At 42.1% G+C, this 19,690-nt stretch overlaps 1 protein-coding gene and 1 pseudogene across 15 annotated transcripts in view; both read left to right on the top strand.

The window, feature by feature from the left end:
* The window catches only part of Adam22 (ADAM metallopeptidase domain 22), a 219,605-nt gene that overhangs the window by 42,706 nt on the left and 157,209 nt on the right, over nt 1-19,690 (top strand). The window lies entirely within an intron of this gene.
* The window catches only part of LOC114687181, a 35,280-nt pseudogene continuing 32,020 nt past the window's right edge, over nt 16,431-19,690 (top strand).

Here is a 19,690-nt window from a genome sequence, read left to right as displayed (position 1 = left end):
CCACTGGAGGAACTTGGAAAACTTCAAAAAAGTTTTTTTTAAATCTTTTTTATTGAAAATAAGTATTTTTCATACAATATTCTGATCACATTTTCTCCACCCTTATCTCTTCTCCACCCATCCAACTCTATCCTTTCTGTTTCTCTCTTTTAAAAAACAAACAGGCAAATAATGAGGTCTGACAAATAGGAGTGACCTTCAAAGAATGAGCATATTGATGGGTTGCACTGTTGCTGCTGAGTTCATTTGGGAACACTTGCATACTAAGCATGTATCCCTTTGCATTGGAGCCAAGAAGAGCCCTGTTTATCAATAGTGAGTCACATGACAGGAAAACTGGGGATTCTTACCAAACTCTAATCATTGGTAGATAATCCAATATGTATTTTTACTGTGCAGATCCAGTGAGGTCCTGGGATTACTTGTTTTGATAGTTTTCTCCTTATCATACTTTTGCTTATAAATTGATAAATACACAGAGTAGAAATATTAAATGTCAGATTGCCCAAGAACAGGTTTGGGCAAGCTGTGAAGTCCAGCCTCCAGATGCATGACTACTGTGGACCCAACCTGAACCAAGGATGTAAGTTCAGGATGTAAGTTCGTATGTCTCAGGCCACTCCAGCCCTTGTTTAGATCTTTTCTTCACTGTACACTTTCCGGGCATGGTGCCCCTCCTCCCTAATCAGCTAGCTACAGTGGTTTCCTCTGGGTGAGTGAGGAGCCGATAAACACAACTCAAAGATAAAAGGATGAAACAGGCTTTATTACCTGTTGCCTGTGAGGAGAGCCAGGTGTATTTCTTTGGCAACAAAGAAAAGGAGATTTTATTTTGGAAGCACACACACACACACACACACACACACACACACACACACACACACACACGAAAATACTTAGGGGGCAGGCACATTTCTAAGCATGCTCAATTTGAGATGTCCATTCCTGAATTTGCTGAGTTTAAGGCCTTAATTCAGTTAACAAAGATGCCAAGACTCATTTCCCAACATGCTTAGCTCCCAGCGCACCGTAGCGCACATGATAGAGAGCTTCAGATGGCCGACAGGAGCACTTCTGCACATTCTCAATTGTGTCAGGGAGAGTCAACAGGCATTTTCAGCTTCTTTTTCCCAAAAATGTGTTAGCCGCAGCCAAATATAGGAGCCTCCCGTAAGGAGCCTACCTCACTTAGTTCTAGCACTTTCCTCTGTGTGGTGCCTTTGTCCAGATGACTCTCGGCTGTTGTCAATTTTTCTCTGGTAGCTATTCTATGCTGATGCATTGTCTGGTTCTAGCACTCTTCGTTGTCCACTTACATGGCTTTTTAGAAATTTCTTGCTACTGAAATAACTCAAAAGATTGATTCTAAAAAGTAAATACTTCAGGATAGATAGGAGGATGGTAGAATTTATTTTTGTGATAGCTTTTCGACTTTACTGTAAAATGGGAGGTATGGGTCTGTGTGTGTGTGTGTGTGTGTGTGTGTGTGTGTGTGTATGTACTGAAAGAATGATTGGAAACCACGAACTCATATTCACTAAACTTCCCTGAAAGATTCTAGACACTCAAGCAAGAGAGAACAAAGGTAAACCTTTAGTTAATAACCAAGGGCATTATTGATAATGCGTGGTGGTGTTCATCATCAAAGTTTCTGAATTTTCTATCCCCCCTTTTTGGCATGATGATTTCTAGTTTGTAGTAACTGAAGTCCGTGTCTGGTGCCTGGGGAGGTCGGGAGAGGGAATCAGATCCCCTGAAGCTGGAGTTACACATGCTTATTAGACACTGCGTGGGTGCTGGGAACTGAACCTGGGTCTTCTGCAAGAACAGCAAGTACTCTTAACTACTGGGCCATCTCCTGAGACTGGAATGTCCCTCCCTACCCACTACCCCCACTCTTTGATCTTTGGTCCAGCCTTGATCCCTTCACAAAAGTCCATAGTTTACATTATATCAGAAAACAAAGCTTAATAAAGTCACAGAATATTCTAGTTCCGCTCAGCTTTCTACCTTGTATTAAAGAATAAATCATTCCAATTTCCTATAGTTTATCAAATGAATCAATATTTTTAGTGACAGCTGGTGAAATGGCTTTGAAACAGCCCTTCTAGCAGTTTTTTAGAGGTGTTTTAGTTAACTGGCTACACATGGCCCTGGGTCTGAACACCAAAGGGTTTGAGAGAAGAAAGAGACGTTAATCTGTCATTCTGTCTGCAAACAACCTTGGGAGTCAGTAGGCTGGAGAGGCCAGGCTTTTCCTCTTGTCGATTGCTACTGGACAGTGTCTAGAAAGTCTCTCTTTCATATCAAACAGAGAGATTCTACAGATCATAAACTCACTGAAAAACAGTGACATTTGCCTTTGGTGACAAGTTATTCCAGACAAGCAAAGTCAGTTTTGGTTGTGTTCAGTGGTCTCAACCATGGCTGCAAATTATGATCACTTGAGTTTTTTTGTTTTTTCCTGTTGGCTTTTAAAAGGCATACTCTGTTTTAATGGTTGAGCTATACGATCTGCCACTTAGTCCACTGTTCACATACAGACACACAAGGGGAGCTTCATTTCTTCATATCTGCTTCTTGGGCAGAGGAGATGATCTAATTCTTGGACTTTAGGCACTTTTCTAGAGCTTTTCATCCTTTCTTGGTCTTAGTGCTGAGGCCTGGCCTGCTCAGCCAGTGTCTACATGCAGGTCTTGTCTGCCTCCAGCTCTTGGATATATTCCAGGAGAATCAGGAGAATGCATTGTTGTTTTGTTTTTAGACACATGTCCCCTCACCTTCAGGTTAGTCTGTAATGCTTGTGGTGATAAATCTTAAATTATGGAATTTCCTGAGCAGCTTGCTGCAGGATTGGCGACCTCCTCCTCAGTTTACCTCCTCAGGCGTTCTAGCGTTGACAGTATTCTTCCACTCACCCATGTCCCCCTGTCCACCTCAGAGAGCCAGAGGGGTTTTCTAGTATTGAGCCCGGGAAGATAGAGTCACAGGCCTCAGCCTATCTTTGATCAGCTTCTGGATCTTTCTATGGGAGTTGGCATTGATGATATCATTGGTCTCATTGGACTCCAGCCAGACCTTCTTTTTGCCACAGCAGAGCAAAACAGAGGCAAGCCACTTCTGAAACCTAAGCGTACTCATGACTGACTGCAGCGAAAGCAAAGCAGATAGCTTCCTTTTTTATTTATGTATTTTTTTTATATAGCATCACATAGCTCAGGCTAGCTTCAAGCTCCTTACATAGCCAAAGATGACCCTGAACTTCTGATCTTCCTTCATTCACCTCCTGAATGTCAGGACTGCACTCATGGGTTTCACATAGGTTTTGTGTGGTGCTGGGGACTGAACTCAAAGCTTCGTGCATGGTGGGCAAATGTCTACCTGCATCCCGAAGCCACCTGGGGAGTTTTAATAACTACCGATGCTTGTACTCAATTCTGGGCAATCTAGTGCAGTCTGATGATCCCTGAACCACCACTATCACCTTGAGAAACTTGGAGATATATACTTAAGGTTCTTATGCAGACAAATGGATCAGAATCCTTTACGGATAGGCAGGAACCTGTTGTCAAAGCTTTCTGGGTTTTATATCCAAGTTTGAGAACTACTTTCTAATGATTATTTTTTTCCCTTGCTCTAAATACTCTCTTTGTTGCAGGGATCCTGATATTAGAGTTCATTCAGTGGGACAGGCAAATAGTTAACTATTTGGGAAAGACAATAGACCAAAATGCAGAGAAAATGAAAGTTAACTATCTTATGGAACATAAGTTCAGTTCTATTGGGATGGGAGAGGAAACTAGAGTTGGGAGTCCTCTCCTGGGTTCTGGTTAGGTATTTTAAAAAAGAATTTTTTAAAAAAATTCCTTAATTAAAAAAAATGTATTCTTTGAGAATTTCATACTTTTATCATATTCTTTACTGTGCCCCAACTTTTCACAGATTCTACACTCCATACACATCCAAGTTCATGTTCTTTCTCTCTTAAAAAAAAGCTGAGCAGAGGTGGTGCACACCTTTAATCCCAGCACTCAGGAGGCAGAGGCAGGCAGATCTCTGTGAGTTTGAGGCCAGTCTGGTCTACAGAGTGAGTTCCAGGACAGCCAATGCTACACACAGAAACCCTGTCCGCACCCCCCGCCCAAAAAAAAAGGAAGAAGAAGAAGAAGAAGGAAAAGCAGTAAAAACATGGAGCCTGCTTCCCTCCTTTGTTTGGGATTTCATCTGGTTTGAGCTTGTGCGGGTCTTGTGCACACTGTCAAAGTCTGTGAATCTAGACAATACTGTTTCCTTACAACCGTCCACAACCTCTGACTCTTACAGTCTTTCTGCCCCAGGCTAGGCATTTTGTAAGACCCTGGCTTCTCGGATCTTTCTACCATCTCACGAGATGTTTGTCCCTGAGCCAGTCTTTCCTGCTCACCACTAGAGAGGAATCCACCACCCAGGAAGCCTGTCTCTGTTCTCCCCGCCAGCCTGAACTCTTAATAACCATCCTTCAGCTTGCTACTGTTCCTTCTCACCATGCTGATGCAGTCCAGACCTCAGCCTTGCCCCTGCATGCCGCCTCCCTCTCCCCATACAGATGTTCTACTAGAAACGTACTTTTAGGGTTCAGTAAGACTGAAACAGACTGTTTTCACTCATATTCTAGCAAAGATAGTATCTTCTGGATAATGCTTGCTGAAATTTTTGACTGGTTTTGTTTTTTAAATATGTGTAGCCCTTATGATTTAAGTCAAAGACAGTCCCTACTGGACCTTCTGTAGCTTTTTATGACCTGAGGAGTCACACTCAGGAGCAGGAAAATTGTGTATTAGCCACTCAGTTGATTGATAAGTATTTTAAAATCCCTGGAATTAGGTTTCTCCACCAATACAATAAGCCAAATCAAGCTGAATGAATAAGACCAGGTTTAATCTGAGCAAAGCACTCCCAGGTGATCTGGGAGTGGGGGTGAGCAGGAGAGAAATCACGTGTTAGGTCTATGGACTGGAGCTTATGTGCCCTGCAGGCGCAGTCTTGAACAGCTAGGGGAGGAGCCGATGATGCATGGTGGGCTTTCTGGGGGGCAGGGTTTGGAAAGGAAGGAGGGGGCTGAGATGGAGCTTCCAATGGAACATCCCAACCTTCTTGGATATACGGGCGGAGCTTCCAATGGCGCATTGATCGCAGGACAATTTTGCAGTGATAGGGCCATGGCCATGGCAGCAGGTTATTTGAGTCGTAGATCTAACCCTAGGCAAACATTTCCAGAGATCTCCAAAGTAATAGAGGAGGAACGGCAGTGTGACAGGAGCCCTGGGTGGAAGATTGTGCTGCTCAACTGGTGGATACTCCTGGATGTCTTGTTGTTCAACTCATCTAACAAAAGTCCCTAGAATAGGTGATGTGGCCAAGAGAAATCTATTCCTCAGTTCCACAGACTGCCAAGTCCAAGGTCAAGACACATGCCAGCTTTGCAGATGGCAGCCTTGCTATGTTGTCTGTGGTGGCATTGGCAGAAGGAACAACCATGTCATCTATCAGTTCAGGACACCACTTTCTGTTGGTTTTCATGACCTACTCATGATTCAAAGGTCCCGTGCTCTTCTACCATCACACTGGAAGTTAGGAGATCAGAACATATGTATGGAAAGAATTTTATTTAAAAGAAAGAGAATGCCTGTTGCATAGGGTATTTTGGGCACATGTGGAAGCTCAGATGTAGAGACACTCACTAGCTGTTTAATTATAATCAATTAACAGGAGCACTTTCCTTTAACAGATTGCTGTGAACTAAGCTCTCATGAAGGGACTGGCTAACTTGGAAAGTTTGGGAACTGAAAAAGAATGAGGCACTGAGATTGTTCCTGGAGTTTTGAAAAGGCATATTCAACAAAGCTTTCAGAGAAGTTCCAAAGCCTTATTAGTGCTTAATAACTTGGTAAACTCACTGAAAATTCCATAAATAACAGAAACAGTTCTGACTCCTTCTGTAAAACTGCGTGCAAAGCGTCGTCATGCAGAACTGTTTAACTGAATAACCAGAGTGTGAATCCCAGGGGACATCGCAGGACTGTGTTACTACAGGAGCTTTGTGTAGTCTTCATCTCACACGAGTATCACTGGGTGCAGAGTATGTTTGGTTATAGGTTGTTGTCCTCCATCATGCTGGGGATTAAATAACTTGATATATGCACATTGCTACTATTCTAAAATTAAACAATTTCCCAACTCCCAAACACATCTGGCCACAAGGATTGTTGAAGGGATTGTGGGCGTGTGATAGAAAGTTGCTGGTGAAAGATATTTTTGAAAGCATTTGTATTTTAAAATACACTGAAATGGTTCATGTGTGGCATCAGGCTTGACAGAGGCTGCTAATGTATTCTCCAGGCTCAAATTTAGAAAACTAAAGAGGACTTGGGAGACAGATTGTTTATTTTATTTGATGCTGGGGCTCACTGTATAGCTGAAGCTGGTCGGGAACTCACTGTGTAGCCCAGGCTGGTATCAGATTCCCGATCCTTCCGCTTGAGCCTCTTGAGTGCTAGGATTATAGGTGTATTCATTATTGTAAAGATTCAGCGGGAGCCATTAATATTACAGAAAGGAAGGGGAAAGATGGAAGATGCTGTTTTTAAACACTGTTATTTGTTTTACATACAAGAATAACACATGGTGTGTGTGTGTGTGTGTGTGGGGGAGAGAGAGAGAGAGAGAGAGAGAGAGAGAGAGAGAGAGAGAGAGAGAGAGAGAGGGAGAGGGAGAGGGAGAGGGAGAGGGAGAGGGAGAGGGAGAGGGAGAGGGAGAGGGAGAGGGAGAGGGAGAGGGAGAGGGAGAGGGAGAGGGAGACTGAGACTCTTATAACCCTTAGGCTGTTGCTCAGGGGTACCTGGTCAGTATGTGGAAAAGGAATTTGAACTTTATTCTGATTTCCAAATCTGCTTTATTTGTTAAAGGGTGGAGGCAGATCTGGGATTTAAACTAGTCTCCTGTCTCATCCTAAAAATGCCCAAATTGCTTTTTGTAAATACATAATTACAATTCACAAGTGCCTTTTTGAAATGTTTTAGACACTCAAAATCTTCTAATGGGATATCATAATGCTTGGCTTGTAATCAGAATTCATTTGGGTTCAGATGCCAGTTATAAGGCAACAGAGATTTCCATTGTTTTAGGACCATTTTATAGTGATATAGTCTCCTAATTTAACTCTCAAAGGAATACTATTGGATCAATTCTTAATTGGAAATTATGTGCAATAAAATGTTAGTACTCAAACTACCTCTGTTTCTGGGAAGACAACTGAGTGGTAGAGTACTTGCTTCACTTAATGAGTCCCTGGGTTCAATTCCCAGTTCCATAAAAAAAAAAAAATGGCAGTTTACCAGTGTATTAGTCAGGGTTTTCTAGAGACACAGAAACTACGGAATGAATCTACACACACACACACACACACACACACACACACACACACACACAACCCACACCCCACAACCAGTTTAACAGTCATTAACTACTGGAAATAGTAAGAATTTCTTTTTTCAATCCTGGAACATTTCTGTGGTGCCTCAGTTTCCCTCCTTTTTCTCTCCATGCTGAGAGAGAACAGACCCCTGCGCTGGTGCTGCACTCCCCTCACTGGTCTCTGTTTTCTCCGGGCAGTGAAGTGTTGACAGAAAGCAGCAGTGCAGAGAGATTACACATAGGCCTCGGTCAGAAGAGCAGATGCAGCGTGGATCTCAGGCGAGCGAGAGAGGGTTTCAGCTGCAACATGCACAGCTCAGCTGCAGCGTGTGACTAAATGGGAGTGCTTTTGACTCGTGCACAATTTATACCTTTTTTCATATCATGGGGATAAAAAATTTGGAGTCGATGTCTATCAGAATTCTACTACATTCAGAAATATATGTGAAGACTAATGATTTTAATGTCTTTATTCTGTACCTATTATTTTGCTTAAGAAAATATTCTACTTTTGCATTATTCATGATGATTAAGACCTGGGCTTTTTAGGACCAACTTTATGATTCTCCAAAATGAATTCTAGCTTAGATGCCAAATTCATTAACAAAAGTAACAAATGGAAGCTTTGAATTAGATGACCATACTAATGATGATGTGGAGTGTTTGGCCATTAGTTTAAAGCTTAGGGAAATTCATATTTCTTTCATTAGGATAAATACAATTTCAATTACTTGTGGTATGTTGGGGAATAGAACAGTGGGAAGGTAGAAAAGAACTACCTGGGCTCCGTTTTCACCAGTGTGAGGAGAGGTAGGCAGCTAGCTCTTTTGTTCGCTGTTTTCTTCCTTTCAGCCTCCTGGTGCAGGCACTGAGATTATGTTGTATCTTACAAATGCCAATTAGGAGAACTTATTAGATTTCATGTGGCATCCTCAAAAAAAAATAAAAAATAAAGGTACTTAATACTTGGATACATGCCTGTCTTGCAGCTAAAAGGAATAAAGACACATGCAGAAAAATGATAGTTTTGGAAAAGAGCAGTAGAAACTCAAAAACTAATATTCAGAAGTAAGAAACCCCATTCACCACTGTCTCTCAGAGAGAGGATGGACCTCTGGGTTTTATAGGTCTGTGTACTGTACTTCAAATGGGAGGATTTGATTTTGATGTGTAAGGCTTGAATCGATGCAGGGTACTCTGACACCCAAAGACTGTTTTTAAGACCAAGTTTCTACTATTACAGATAGCATCATCCCCCACCCCACGCCCGGTGCTGTGGTGGCCTAATGTCTGCGGTAGGTTTATTTATTAGTGGTTCAGCCCGCTGCAGTCTAGCCCTTGCCTGAAACACTACAAATGGAGACATGCAGTGCCGGGCACATGGGATGTCTGTCTTATAGAAAAGCAAAAGTACGACAGCACTGTGACTCAAGACCTAGATGTGGGCAGCAACTCTGTTAGGAGTTATGCAATGTGCTCCATGTTGTATAATCCCTGGAAGTCGGTCTTCTTGACTTTAAAATGGCAAGTGTTCTTTTTCTGCATGAGCTGACAGAGATTTTGTGAAAAGATAATGTATGTTATCAGCGTTGCCAAGTAGTCGCAGATGATGTGCATTGGTTGCGGAATTTAAACTCAAATTTGCAAGGAACAGGAGGTCTTCCTGAGTCACGTAAGTGAGGTCCTAGGTAGTTCTGGTTGTTCTGGTTTGCAGCCCACACTTCTGTTTGCTGTCCAGCTCTCACTCTTGCTGTGTTCTGTCTTTTTTTCTAACTCACGATATTTATGTACCTTCAAGTTCAGCCTACCGTGGAGGACTGCCTGTGTCTGCCTCATTATCTCAGTGAATCGTATTGCCTTCATCCCACTCCAGAAGAGTCACAGGCTCATCACTAAATCAGATACTGTAACCCAGAATACCATGTGGCTGTTGTAGGCCAGCCTGAATTTGGGTGTGGAATCTGCCCTTCCCAAACCACAGATGCTGAATAGGGAAGGGGTGACTTCCCAGAGGACCTTCAGGGCATACATGACAACATCGAATAATGATGACTGAACAAGATATTTTTATTTTATTTTTCTCTGTGAAGAAAATATACATGTGATTTAAAAAGATAGTAAAGAAATAGCTGGCCGATATTCATGACAAGTGAAGAAAGGATTAAATTTTCTTTTAAAAAACAATTTAAACATTTTATTTTCTATTTTGAAGACCTTTGCCATAACTTTATGTTGTAGAAGAAAACTCTAGTAGCTTATTTTTTAAATTGTTCAAGGTGGAAGGGTAGGTCTTACAGCCAAGCATTGATCACATGTCTAGGATTCTAGGATCCAGGTGCTCTAAGAGCCAAATATTATCTTACATTCTTACAGTTTTTTATTGTGGTGACATACACCGTAAAATTTGCCGTCTTGAGCACAGTATGGCTGTTCCTGAGTTGCCACCATCACAATCATCTGTTGCTAGAACTTCTTTCATTTTGTAGAACTGAGCCTAGAAAAGAAATGGAAAATTCCTGTGATATGATGGGGATAGATTGCCCCAGGGAGTTGCACCAAGCTCCACCCACTTAGTGACTTTTGTGTGTGGTACTTGGGATTGGATCCCGGGCCTTGGATACGCTCATCAAATCCTCCATCTCTGATCTACACCCCAAGCTGGCTCTGAATGTATCCTGTAATCGAAGCAGACCTTGGATCTGTGATCCTTTTCCCTCTGCCTCCCAAGTAGCTGGAATTATAGGCCTGTTCCCCCAGGGCTGGCTAGATGACTATTTTATGAGGTGATTTTTCACTTCCTTCTTGATCTTAACCCAAGACATTATTCATTGTTAAGGAGGTTGGGCTCAGTACAAAATAATAGCATCAGTAAAACTTACATTCTAGGGAATGTAAGTCTGTGAAGTGTTGGAACCTTTAGAAATTAACAGGTCTTTGTCAGGAATGGACACATTATTGCCAAAAAAGTAGCTGCACAAATTGTGAAAATGATTCTGATTTTCCGTGACCAAGTGGGGTCAGAAAGAGAAGAGTTGAGCAGAGAAAAATCAAGGAAACTCTAATAACATTTTATTTGGGAAGGGCAAACAGCTGCAGAAAGCATGTTGTGAGTGCCCTGAGGAAAACAGGGAGTCTTAGGAGATTTAGTGTAAACAAACTTAAAAGAGGCTTTAATAGGCAGAAAGTTAAACAGCTCTAACCCAGGAAAGGGATGGACAGTTCACAGTTGCCTCCTTTGTTGCAGAAGCATTTTAGTCATTATCTCATTTAACCCTTAGGACAATTCTATTTTACTATAGCAGAAACTCAGGCGTAGAGTTAAGGCCTCTGAGAATGCTTAGGAATTGAAGTGGGTGTGGTTTTGCTAGGAGTGATTGGTAGACAGCCGCTGCCATAAGCAAGCGTTCCATGGATCTTCTACAGAAGTAGAGCCAACTTTCTGCCTTTAAATTTGATTTATACTACTAATCTCTTTTTTGAGCGACTGGAGAGATGGGTCTATGGTTAAGAGCACTTGCTTTCGTAGAGGACCCAAATTCAGTTCTCAGCACCCACATAGTAGCTGGTAAGGATCTGTAACTCCTTTGACCTCTGGGCAAACAGGAATGTGGTATACTCGCATACATGCAGGCACAACACTCATGCACGTAGACCAAAAACAAATTTTCAAAAACCCCAGGTTTTTATTTTTCCAAAAGGCAGAGTTACATGTCAGAATGAAAGATATTGCAAGATATTTGATTATTTCAAACTTGAAAATGCAATCTGATTATAGTCTCCCCTTGGAGGAAACTTTGTTCTTTAAGAGAAGAATACCTGGAGTAAAAAGAGAACTATTTTCAGAAACTTTAAAGCCACCTTAAAAGGCACTGTTGAAGGGCAGCTGGTATTCCTTGAGTAATTTTAAATGTTCCTAAAGCAAATTTCTAAGATTGGAAAAGTTTGGGGGGAAGCTCTGTATTATGACTGCCTCTTGGGTCTGTAGGTAGAGGGGCAGGCAGAGCCCAGGAAATCACCTTTTGAGAACCTCTAGCACATGCACTGGGGTGGCTGGGTTGCTAGGGATTGCTTGTACTCAAGGCAGGCAGACTCAAGACCTTCGAATACAGAACTGGAGACCTGTTGGGGAAGTTGAGGGAGATGTGTCTTAAGACTGGAAAGTCTCTGAGGGTCTTCTTACAGTCTAGGATGATGATTTCAGTTTCTGGAAGGGCTGTTGTGACTAGATGATTTTGTTGTGACTTTGTGTCTGTTAGACCATGAGCTTAGATGCTGTGAGAACTGAGACTGAGAAACTTGCTTAATCTAAGATGTCTTGAATTTCCTGGTTATGAATTATTTTATTTGATTGAGATATCTGTTAGCTAACACACAGGGGTATTATGATCAATCCATGTGAGTCTATTAAATAGGTAACAGAATTTATTAAGATATAAATTGAGGAAATACACTCACGAATACAGAACGGAGTAGACAGCTGAAGTTGTCCTCTGATCTGACCGGGAGTGAATCAACCTCACAGGCAGGAGCAGGGAGGAGGGGCATGTGACCCTTCTCCAACTCCTTATAAGAGGTCACATACAATGGCAGGAAGCACCTTTGGGCCATATAGCCTAAGGTCATAGGTCACTCCACAGGGGCATGGACCCTAAGAGATGACTAGTGTTGGACAATGGCATTTATACCCATATTACTGAATTGAGGTTGGTGGCCTCTTCAGATTTATCTTAAAAGAACAGTAACCCATAAAATGATGGAGACATACAAAGTTCCATTTCATTGTTTCCCCAAGGCTGGCTCTTGCTATGTATTCTAGGCTGGCCTCAAACTTGAATCTTCCTGCCTCTGCCCCTGACTGTTGATATTACAGGCATGTATCACCACAGCCCCCCTAAAGTTTTAAGTTTTCAAAAGATGAGAGCACTTCCCACTTACTCTGGTATTTCAGTTGTATGAATGTATTCAGAATTCACAACAATCAACTGAGGGACAGAGGTTAAGGAAACACCACAGGGCCACTGGTAGGATTTGTGCTGAAGCTAAGATACAAACGGAGTTTATGATGCTCAGTAATACATCTTCTCTCTCTCAGATTAAGAACGTTTGTGGAAAAATGATTCCCCTCCCAACACCTTTTCCCTCTTCTCCTCTCTTCTCTCTCCCTGCCCCTCTCCTTCTCTCTTTCTTTCTCTTGGGAAATGAGCATTTTCTAGAACTCTGTCATTTTAATTTGGCTTCCATGTAATCAAACACTGAATGTGGAAATACTAATATATTACTACACAGCAATCATGGTACCCTTTGTTTCTCTCTCTCTCTCTTTGCCATTAAATTTATATACCATGGAGCTAGGAGAGTGCTTGAGCCGCTATCAGGGAGGTACTGTCCTTTGTTCTGAGGTAAGGGAAAAGAATCGACATTCTTAGACAACAGTCAGAGCAGAAAAGACTACTTTGCCTTGACGCCATGTTCAGTGGCTTAATTAATGAAAGCACAATTTAAGGCTTTGGGATGCAACAGGCAAGCTCCTCTTGTAGTACCGATTGATAGAGTGGGAAGGTTGTTGCTGCTCCTATTAAGGAAACAAGGATTAGAGAAAGTGGAAATAGTGGGGGGCAGCTCCTTAACTTACTGAGTACAGTTCGGTGCAATGCTGAGGTCCAGTGCTGAGCCCTGGGGAGAGGGGGACCAGCTGGGAGTTGAAGGGTGGTAGAAACCATTCGCATAAAGTGATGGCTTCTGTCCAGTAGGCAGTCCTGAGACCATGGCTCAGTGGTGTTGCCATTATGTAGTGTCTGTTACCTTTATGGAGTTTTGGCTTGTTTTTATGGAGTTTTGTTAGTGTTGTTTATTTATGTTTTTATTAGTGGATTGTCAGGCAAGGTCTTGGTTCTTGGGCTGAATGGATGTGAGCTCAGAGAGTCCAGTGAATACTTACATACAGATGTAGAGTGGGTGAGTGAGGGGACTAGGTAGAGAAGGATGCTAAATCTGCAACATTAACCATATTTACTAATGTTATACAGAGCCAGGTCCTTGGCAGTATCCAAAGTTTTTAAGTGTGAAAGTTGTATGTTATCTTTAATGGTCACTTTTAAAAGAAAATGCTAAATTATTAATACAAAGTTATGTGGATAATAAATCTCTGGATTGTATAGTTTCTATGTTGGTTGTTAGTTTTTTTCATCATCTTGACAGAAACTTGGGTCATAAAGGAGGAAACATAAATTGAATAAATGCCTCAATCAAATGGTCTGTAGGCAAGTCTATGGGTGCATTTTCTTAATGATTGATTTGAGAGGGCCCAGCCTACTGTGGGTGGTGCCAACCCTGGACAGGTGGGTCTGAGCTGTATAAGAAGCAATCTGAGTAAGCCGTGGAGAACAAGCCAGCAAGCAGCCTTCTCACTACCTTTACTTCAGTTCCTGATTTGAATGTCTGCTCTTACTTCCCTTGATAATGGACTGTGGTCACCATGTAGAAACCATTGTTTTCTCTCAACATTGCTTTTGATCGGTGTTTTTAATCCCTGTGATAAAAAGCAATTAAGACACCTAATGATTTCTCAATGTATTATAGCAATAACTTTAAAACCCATCTTCTATTCAGAGCATGGGGAGATAGTAAATCTTTCCAGCAGTAGTATGGTGGTTTAAAGTTTGTTTTCAATGAGTGATTGTTTAGAAAGATTTCTTTCAGTTTTCCACCCTGCTGTTCATGCCTTATAGATTTTGTGGATTTTTTGGGTTAACTTTGAGGAAATCTCTAGCATAATAAGCTCTGTGATTTTATACATTGCACATTTTGGAGAGGACGTGACTAATCTTGAATACTTAGAATTGATGATCTCATTTATGGTTTTTACTGGCGTCTTCACTGGGTAGCATATATTCATACCATAGAAATAATAGAAATCAGTTCATACCAAATCAGTAAGAATCAGAATCCTTTCCTAAAGTTATTACTAGATTTACATTCCTTTATGACTTGATTGTTAAGCACTCAAGAGCCTATTCATAATTCTTAATTTCTTCTTGATAAATTACTGCTTTTCATATAGTCTGAAAAGAAATCTGTAAGGTTACATGACTACTCCTTGTCATTTTGGTTCATATTACATATTTCCTTTGAATTTCCTTTTAACTTTCAAAGAAATTTTAAAGGGGAAAAAGAAAATTCATATATATATATATATATATATATATATTCCCATATATATGTATATATGTATCTATCCAAATGTGGTGTCATAATTTTTCCCTGATTGTATTGAAATTTCTTTCCAATTTTCAGCTAAATTGACATATTTAAGCTTTATACAATATGGCATTCTCATCAAGCCAGAAAACTATTGTGCATTTATATGAAGTACCTCTCTGACAGAAGAACACTTCAAATTCCAATGATGGAATCTTATTATTTTGTATATCTGAGTACTGAGATTTTCCTGAGATTCTTATTTTTAAGGTTTCATTTCCACCACGCATGTCCTTCAGCATCACCCATCACAGGACACAGCACTCGGGTGAGGAGTCTGTGGCTCTGCACGTCTTCCTTTTTAAACATAAGTTCTTTATTGATTCTTTGGGAATTTCACATCATTGACCCCAATTCTGCTGACCTCCCAGTCCCCTCATACCTTCCTCTCAACCCTGCAGTACCATCCCCCCAAAGAAAAGAAAAAATAAATCAAACCAAAACAAAACATAGCAAGCAAACAAGCAAACAAAAACAAGAATTAAAAACAAAGCAAACCCCGCCCAAAACCTCTTCACTTCTCCATCTTTCCCATCTCTCCAACACTTCTTCATTCGTCCTGGTGGCACTGGGAGCCACAGTGTGTCCTATAGCATACCCTTTGTCCAACCAGCTTTACTAGCAAATGTTCACTGCAATGAGTCACTGGTCTGGTTCAAGGCCTTAGGTTCCTGGCACACCACCATTACTGGATTCTCGCTGAAATTCTTCTGGGATATCCCATGGCTGTCTGGAGTCATAGAGCTTCTTTGGGTTATCGTTCTACAGGAACAGTTCCTTCATGAGTTCCAGCATGTCCTAGATGGGGTAGATGTTAGGGTAGGCCACCCCAAGGCCTGGTTGTGGGATGGGTGGTAGCTGAGCTGGTTAGTCTGGGCCACTGGGGCCACCCATCTCAGGTGAGGGGGTGGAGCCGAGCCCTATGCCTGTGCCATCAGGGCCAGTTCTCCCATGCCTGTGATGAGAGGTGGGGCCAGCTCTCCAGAGTGCAAGCGTCAACTCTTTGAGGGTTTGGGGCCAGCTCTCCTGCTGCAGTGTCCAGTGAGAGACAGGACCAGTGAAGGGCGGGGCTGGCTCAGCATGGCCTTCTGATTTCATCTTTTTTGATTACTATGGCCCCTTATGTGTAACATGGGCCACAGACACTAATACAGACCTCAGCTGCGGCTAGACTATGGACTCAAGCGTGGCCCTCATCTGAGCTCAAGCCTGGATGACATCCTAGTTCTGATGGAAGCACTGGCCACTGCTGTGGGACGGTCTGTATGTCAAATTGCTCTGATTGGTCAATAAATAAAACACTGATTGGCCAGTGGCCAGGCAGGAAGTAGGTGGGACAAGGAGAGAGGAGAATTCTGGGAAGCGGAAGGCTGAGGCAGAGAGACACTGCCAGCCGCCACCATGACAAGCCACATGTGAAGACACCAGCAAGCCACAAGCCACGTGGCAAGGTATAGATTTATGGAAATGGATTAATTTAAGATATAAGAACAGTTAGCAAGAAGCCTGCCACGACCATACAGTTTGTAAGCAATAAAAGTCTCTGTGTTTACTTGGTTGGGTCTAGCTATAGGCCACTCAGATCAGGATGGCTCTGGTGGCCGCACAGCCCCCAGACACCAACAAGGTCACAGGTTGCAGCCCCATTCTGAGATTCCATGTGACCTTTGGTGGTAACATGGGCCTTAGACTTCAGTACAGACCCCAGCTGCAGTAGGACCATGCACCTAGACGTGGTCCTGGGCAGCAGCCAGGTCTGGATGTCACCATTTTCCCAGATGGCAGTGCAGGCCACTCAGATCGGCATGGCCCCAGCAGCGGTGTGGCCCGTGGACGCTAACATGGCCCCAGAGCTCTGGTGTCCGCGTGGCCTTAGATGGTTACAGGAGCCTCAGACATCAACACAGACCCTGGCTACAGTAGGGCCATAAACCCAGACATGGCCCTCAGCTGCAGCTCTGGCCAGATGTCACCATGGCAGTAGGTAGCTGGGCAGGCCATTCAGATCTGTATGGCCCTGGCTGCAGCATGGCCCCAAGACTCCAACAGGGCCACAAGTTGTGGCCCAGACCCCAGGCTTCCAGGTGGGCCCTAGTGGCAACATGGGCCATGGACTTCGACACAGACTCTGGCTGCAGTAGGACCATGGACCCAGACATTGTCCTTGGCAGTAACCTGGGTCTGGATGTCACCATGGCCCCAGGTGGCAGCAAAGGCCACCCAGATCATCAGGGCCCCACTAGCAGCATGGCCTTCTGATACCAGCATGGCTCCAGGTGGTGGCCCAGACACTGGGAATCAGCATGGCCTTCGATGGCAACAGGGTCCATGGACATCAACACAGACCCTGGCTGCAGTAGGGCCATGCTTGCACTTCTTATGTTGAATGTTGAGTTAATACATGGGCTAGAGCGGTGTTCCCAGATGGATGCTCTTCTTGCACACTAGGCATACATGGAAGCGATATAAGCTATGGAAGTATTTCTCTCACTTAGACTCTTTTGGATGTCTCATACTCAGAGGCAATCTAAGTTATAATATCATCACATTGCTAGGTTTCTTGTAGGATTTGGAAGGGAGTTGTACTTGGTAGAGGCCCTTAGGTTCATTGTAAACCTGTTCTGGCTTTGCTACACTATGTAAACTTCTTAGCTTATTTATTCATTAGCTTCTTTCAATTTCTGCTCTTTTTCTATGGCTTTGCGTATTTGAATCTGATGTGCCTATGTACAGCTCTTTTGTTATTTATCTATTTTGGTGTTCTCTGTACTTTCTGGATTTCTACTTTGGTGCCTGCCATTAATTTGAAAAATTATTGGCCATCACTATTTTACATTCTCTCTCTCTCTCTCTCTCTCTCTCTCTCTCTCTCTCTCTCCTTCATATTCTAATTATGTATGTAATACTTCTGAAAATTTATCAGTAATTCTTGGATACTCTATTCTGATTTTCATTGCTGCCTGGGGGGCCAGCCTCCAGGCAGTACAGGGCTCGAAGGGAAATCCACAGCATCGGCATGAGTTAGACTTTTCTATCTGAGGGGGTTAGGGAAAAAGATACACACTCTCTTGATAGTTTCCTTCTTTATTCTCCCTTGTTCTCTCTCCCTCTATCACTTATATACCCCAACAAAATCTTTCAGGCAACACAGGAGTCACAAAGGGGTTGCATTCCATTCCTCAAGTGAATGACTATAGGTAAAGAAATGGTTTTTGTTTGTTTTATTTCCCTAACATGATTAAAAACAAAGTCATCCTGATAACACTCTCCCAGGCAGAGAAAAGGTAATTAAAACTAACCCACAACTATGTAAACATTTTGAACTAACTCTCTATAATCAGAAGTTGTAAAACCTGGATTTTCATCAGACCCCAGAGGTACCCAGAGAATGCCAAGTCTCAGGACATGAAGACACCAGGAATGTCATAAATCCTCTAGTTCAGGCTCTGTTCAACATTCCTGAGATACCATAAATCTCTTAGCATTAGCTCCAGTCAGTGCTCCCAAGATACTGTGGCATCATGATGCTTTAAATCTCAAAATGTGCTTTCTGACCTGTGTATAACTCCTGACTATCAAAAAACAAACAAACAAACAAAAAACCTGTATCCCCTTTTTGGGGCTTCAGAGTGAAATTATTCTCTATAGCCCTGACGAGTCAGAATTTCTTTCTCCATGGTTGTTTTTTTTTTTTTTTTTTTTTTTTTTTGAATAAAAGTTGCCTCCATTTCTAGACTTCAGTGTTCTACTCCCTGTTATTTGCATGATACCAGGACCCAACCCAATACATAGTCAGTTAGCTGAACTTTGACTCTTCAGGGTGCATACCCATATAAGCAAATTGGGGTCATGAATGGGTACAGGAATTAATAATCTGTCATCTAGCAATAATTGGACTGTTTTGTATTTATGGTCCTAGGCTAATGAATCAGACAGCTCAGCTATGTGTCTTTGTGAAAACTATAGAATGTTTTTCTGGGATTGTTTATCTTAAAAAACCATTAGCAAGGCATTTTGAAGCTTTGTTTCAGCTAATAGTGCACACTGAAACCTGTGACTGCATCTTCTCAGCATTAAGAGAATTAGAGCCAGCCTGGCTCCTTGGAAGAATTCAATTGTTTTCCTTAATCATAAACCTGAGCTGTGATCTAAAGCAGCTCCTTGACACAACTCATAGTCCTTAGCTATGAAATGTATCCTTATATTTATTTTTATTCATCAAAACTCTGTATAAACTATTATCATTATTACCAATTAAACAGTATAGCTTAGGGAAGAATCATCTAACTATCCACAGATAAAAATGCCCAGTAGATCAGGATGTTTCTGTGAGATAAACACACTACATTACAGGCAGTGGGGGTCTCTCCACATTCATTCACACCATGCCAGATACCAGAGAAAGATTGCAGCAGCACACACGTAAACGCACAACAGAAGCAAAAGATATTCTGGGGTCAGTAGTCTTGTAGCCTTGCTTAGCTAGATTGACCCATCAGAGAGTTTCCTCCTGGTGGGCTGATACCTTGAACTTCAATTGCCGCCTGCTACTCCTCTGACATGGCCTCTGGTAGATTTTTCATTCTTTGATTTTTGCATTTAATCTGCAAAGTCTTTCTTGACACTTCTGCAGTGTCATAGATTCCTGCCTCAGCTGTGTCCAGGATACTAATAAGGCTATCAGAAGCATTCTTTCATTTACATATTTTTTTACTTGCTTGAATTCTTTCTTAGACTTCACCTCTCTGAACACTTGCTCATTAGTTCTTACATCTTCCTTATTTTTTCATTAGAAATCATGTAGCCTAATTTTAAAATGAATGAAGGAATTGATTGATTTGAGACAGGGTCTCCCTACATAGACCAGGCTTGCTTCCAACTTAGAACTCACCTGTTTTGTTCTCTTAAGTACTGGGATTAAAGGTGTGTACCACTATGCCCAGAATCTTTAGGCTATACATGATGATTGTTTACTGAAAAC

This window comes from Peromyscus leucopus, chromosome 3 (assembly GCF_004664715.2).
Source record: "Peromyscus leucopus breed LL Stock chromosome 3, UCI_PerLeu_2.1, whole genome shotgun sequence".
Lineage (NCBI taxonomy): Eukaryota > Metazoa > Chordata > Mammalia > Rodentia > Cricetidae > Peromyscus > Peromyscus leucopus.
The sequence above is the reverse complement of the archived record's forward strand: the minus strand, read 5'-3'. Positions and strand labels throughout refer to the sequence as shown.